This window comes from Scardinius erythrophthalmus (genome assembly GCF_964197995.2).
Source record: "Scardinius erythrophthalmus genome assembly, chromosome: 17".
Classification (NCBI taxonomy): domain Eukaryota; kingdom Metazoa; phylum Chordata; class Actinopteri; order Cypriniformes; family Leuciscidae; genus Scardinius; species Scardinius erythrophthalmus.
The window spans coordinates 2,713,674-2,718,747 of NC_138237.1; positions in this window are offsets into that span (position 1 = coordinate 2,713,674).

Consider the following 5,074-nt stretch of genomic DNA (forward strand, 5'->3'; position numbering starts at 1 on the left):
CGGAGTCCTTCTGTCACGATAAACACACAGGGAAAAGGTAGATCCAATTGCAATATTTATTGGGTAATCCGTAATTCGTAAATCCAGTCCAGGCAAGGGTCAAAACCATACAAGCAATCCAAAACAAGAACAAAACAAAAACAAAACGAGAACAAAACAAGAACAAAACAAGAACAAAACAAGAACAAAACAAGAACAAAACAAGACACAAACGAGAAACAAGCCAGAAACAGACCTCAGGAAATGTTGTGACATTAAACAAGGACTCCGTGACAAACACTGAAACTACCAGGGTATATATACACAGATACTAATGAGGTGACGGGAAACAGCTGTGTGCAATGATACAATGAGTGACAGAACAGGATGATGGGAAATGTAGTAAGAGTGAATGACACCGTGGGGAAAGAGGACCTCTAGTGGTGACCCAGGGAAACACAAACCAGACACTGTGACAAATACAATTCCATATTAGAATAAGGTGTGTGTTTGCTCTTTTACTGTCAGATGATGGTCACACACATCTTAAAGATGACATGTCTTCAAAATTACAAAATGTAAAAATACAACAGTATTAAATCTATAGACCAATTTCGAGCCGACGTAACAGTTACATCACGGCGTTAGCTGGAGGCAAAACAAAGGGAAAACTGGAGGCAGCCAATACAAACCAGCACAGATTCGGCTACATAATAATGAGCTTAAATTATTATTATTGTTATTAAATGTCATCTTGTGTTTTTGGGTGCTAGAAGTACAGGCTCCGATTTTAAATTTTATCGCATAATGTTTTCTAAATGATTGTGATTATTTGTGAATTATCTATGATTGTTGTTTTGACTGACTGTGACTAGACTCTTTGAAGAACCTGGTAAGAAAGGGTAATCAAATACATAGTTAAAAAATTAATATGCTGTATCTGGAATTTTTATTTCTAGAAAATATTTACATCATTAAAATTGCACTGTAATGTCACTCTTTACATTGTCGTCTTCTGTCTGGCCGTGGCGCTGGCTAGGCAGAACTGTGGATCGTAGGCTAAGTTACCACACAAGTCTTGTGACCATTTAGTACAGTTATAGGCATCTAAAGATGTACATGCCCTCAGTTTCTCTTTACGCTCAGTTTCTCTATCGGGTAACTTAGGTGTACAAGTCAGGCCACTCAACCGGAGGGAGCGTTAACGTTAATCCTGTCAGATCGTCCATCCATTGAATGAGCGTGTAAGGGTCAGCCAATCTGGGATGTCCGTTAAAATTAACTTTTGCAAATACCAATCGCGGTCCTGAACAGAGTGACCTTGCACATTAAGATAAAATCTGATTTTCTCCAGTCATTGTTAAAAAACAAGCTAACAAAACTTGCACACTAACGTTAGTGAAGCGGCCAGAGGGATCGTTCTCCGCCCACAGAAAAACGTCACCATGTTTACCAACTGAAAAGGGGTCTATTTAAAAGTAAAATTAAAGATCAGCTGTGAATACAAATGTATGTAATCCTTGAGATATTTATATAAAGAAACATAATTCAGTCTTTATATTGACTGTGAAAGTGTGTTTAAATAAGACAAAGTGTGTCTGAGAAGTGCTTCTGTTTTTAACCTGTTAATGACCTTTCTAGATGTTTGAAACACAAGAGATGAATCTGGATCATCACTTCCAGTCCAGAACCGCATTATCACATGCATTTATCACATTTAAATCTCATGGGTTTGTTTTAGAGTCTGAGGTTGATTTTACACTGGCTTCTCCTTTGCTCCACTATGACAACATGCTCTCCGAGTTTGCTTTTGGTTTATTTTTAATGTACTGAATGTTGTATCAGTAACACTTTATAATAACGTTCAGTTGTAAGACATTTATTAGTGGTTAGTTAATGATGAACTAATCATTTACAAAACATTCATAAATGATTAGCAAGTGAAATGCTAACATTTTATGTATGTTTTGTAAATTCCATTACAAGTCATTTACAAGTGATTAGTAAATGATTAGTTATTGAAACATGACTATGCGTTCATAAATGATTATGTGAAATGACATAAGTGATATGTTCATTATTTTATGTGTTTTGTAGATTCAGTTATAAGTCATTTACAATTGATTAGTTAATGATTAACTAATCATTTACAAAACATGAATATGTGGTTCATAAATGTTTAATAAATTATGTTTTTTTTTTGTTACTAACCACTTACAACGACTTAAAACGTTATTATAAAGTGTTGCCAAAATATTAAGTTGCAAGTTGTCAGTTGCATGTCAGGCAACTTTTGTTTTTTTCTTTTTTTGGGTTTAGCGGTTCAGCATCCCTTTTATCGGGCATTTAATTAGAACTGTAGGCTGTTGTACGAAGAAAAGCCTTTCCAAGAACTAGCGAGGTCGCTTCCTGCCCAAGTCAGCTGATTCGAGATGTGTCTCTGCAAACCTTCCATCACTTTTCTTTCAAGCCACAGTGTAACAGTTTTTGAGAAGCTCAAATATAAACTTATTTCGTTCAACAGGAAATCATTACCTCAGCTGTGCAATTCAGTTTTGCCCAATGACTAAGACAACATGCATTTTGCATCAGAGCTCTAATTGTTGTTTATTGAATGAAACTACTCTCCATTGATGGAGTTTGAGCATGCAGAAGTAAGAATGCCTGTGTCAGCTTAGTGAAAACGGAATTTGGGACATAGGGAAGTTCGGGGTGGGGGTGTGCGTGAGGGGGGGGGGTGCATAAGCGCAAACTCACATATGACATCATGCACAGATTTCAAAAATGGAACTGGACAGAGTGAAGGCTAACTGAGAGATGTAATGATTTAAAATGTGGATTTGTCTTGTAAACAAAGTTTTTTAGCAGGTTTTAGCTTAATGCATGTTCTCAAATCTAAATTAAACTGATAGCCTATATAATGGAAAGGAAAGCGTGAAAGGTCTTGAAATGTCACTTGGTCTTTTTAGATAAATATATGTAAACAACCATATGACACGTGCGCGCCCGATTTACTCTCAAATGTTTGCTTTTAGTGTCTGAGCTTCGGGTATACGCGCTCAGAAAAGCGCATGTTAGAACAGAACATCAACACACGATTGAAATGTTTAACTGTGTTCAAGGCTTTAAAGCACATGCAAATAATGAATTGCAGTTTCCCATGAGTGTACCTTTATCTCTGCGTTAACATGTGATGTGAAGTGCGTCGTGTCATACAGTAGGCTACTAGGATACAACAGCGACTTTACTTTCTGCGAAGACTCAGGGTGTTCGGGGTTGGACAGAGGGCAATGATGTGATTTTATCATGCTGTGATAGTGTATTACGTTACGGAAGTGCAGCCTGGTTTGGTAACCCATCAGTTAAGTTACAATCACAAATAAATAGACTGGTTCATACAGCAATGAAAGTGATGGGGGTGAGGGAGGGAGCATCTTGTTGAGAAGACCATAGTTAAAGGTGAACTATGCAGGTTTTTTAGCTTAATTTACCTTAACTGAACAGCTTCTGAGCATTGGAAGGGTTATATGACTTTTTTTCGGGTTGAATGGTGGTCTTCCCACACCCCCCGAACGTCTGTGCCACCCTTGCAACTTTGCCAGGCCTCAGCGTCAGGAAGTATCGCGTGATATCAGGTCTCGCGATGTAATGAATATCTTTACAGCACTGCACACATACACTAAACATTTACATGCTAGCCTTCTGTGCATCATACACACCTCAGTGGACATGGCTCCATGCGTTCGCTGGCTTCTTTGAAAACAAATGCACATGACCAGCGGGAGAAGATGGGAGGGGGGCGAGTCGCCAGCAAGTTTTGATGACAGTGTTGTCAAAAATCTATTCCAAAGCTGTAGGGGGAGCTTTACAGAGAAACCTGCGAGCAAAAAGCAAAAAAAATGACAAAGCTGCCTTGTGCCGCTTTAAACAACCTAGGAAAATTATAGGAGACCCCTTCCATGTCCTGCATTCAGAGTACGGACTGCTCCTATCAGGTGGGATGTTAATCAATTCTTTTATCCCTTTATCACTGGTCACGGGATTTCGTAGGAATGTGAATATTAGTCACATAGGAGGAGGAGGGGGTGAGCAGGGACGATGTATTCTTTGTTGACCATTAAACTTTGTACCATCAAGAAACATCAGTCTGTGCAATAAAGAAAAGCTATAGTAAAAGTTTATTCTTCAGCTATGTTTTATTTATGGTCACAAGTGCATATAGTCCCTGTCTTAGTCTCTCAGCGGTTTGATTAATGGATTGAGTAGCTGCGATAATAATCATCAGTAATACTGTTATGAATGTTGATGAACACAGAGCTCAAATCAGTTCAGATGTTTCAATCAGAGAACTGAACTACATTCAGTATTGAATATGAATCTTTGTGCAATCATATAAGTGTGAATAACTTTTAAAAAAGGTGGACAATGCTGAATAAAATAAATGTAATATTTACGGTAAGTTACAAGCACTCATTGGAGGGAATTTCAGGGTCAAATGAAACACTTTGAACACCAACAGAGCCTTAATATCTGTGTTTATTTAATTTGACTAAAAATAAAGATGAATATTTCAGTGTAAAATGTCAGTAAACTTACTATTTCCTCTGTATAACCTATAACCGGGATGATTGTATACAGTCCCAATAGTAAATATTATTTGTTTTATATGGTTTGGAATTTGTCAAATATGCTTGGAAAAAAGTGATCAGATTTATAATATTAACTTGTCTAATAATTATTCATGTGCTGTATGTTTCTAGAAGAAAACAGCGTCACAGTTCAGCTTAAGTTCAGTGATGATTTATTCTTGTTGAAAAAAAAAAGTTATTCACAAATGAGTCTCTGCAGTGTGAATAAACTTGTGCCTTCAAAAGCAAACCACAAACCACTACACTGCAGCTTGAACACATCATATCATCAGCAGATCATCAGGACAACATCATGTCACATGTGTTAATGAATGGGCAAACCTGAGTACTGCAAACTTCAAGAACTGGCTTTCTTTATCTCACTCACACATCACATGTAGCCTACATAAGCTAAATAAGACATCATCCTTATAGTAAATTGTTACCCATTTTTGTTATTAAAAAAA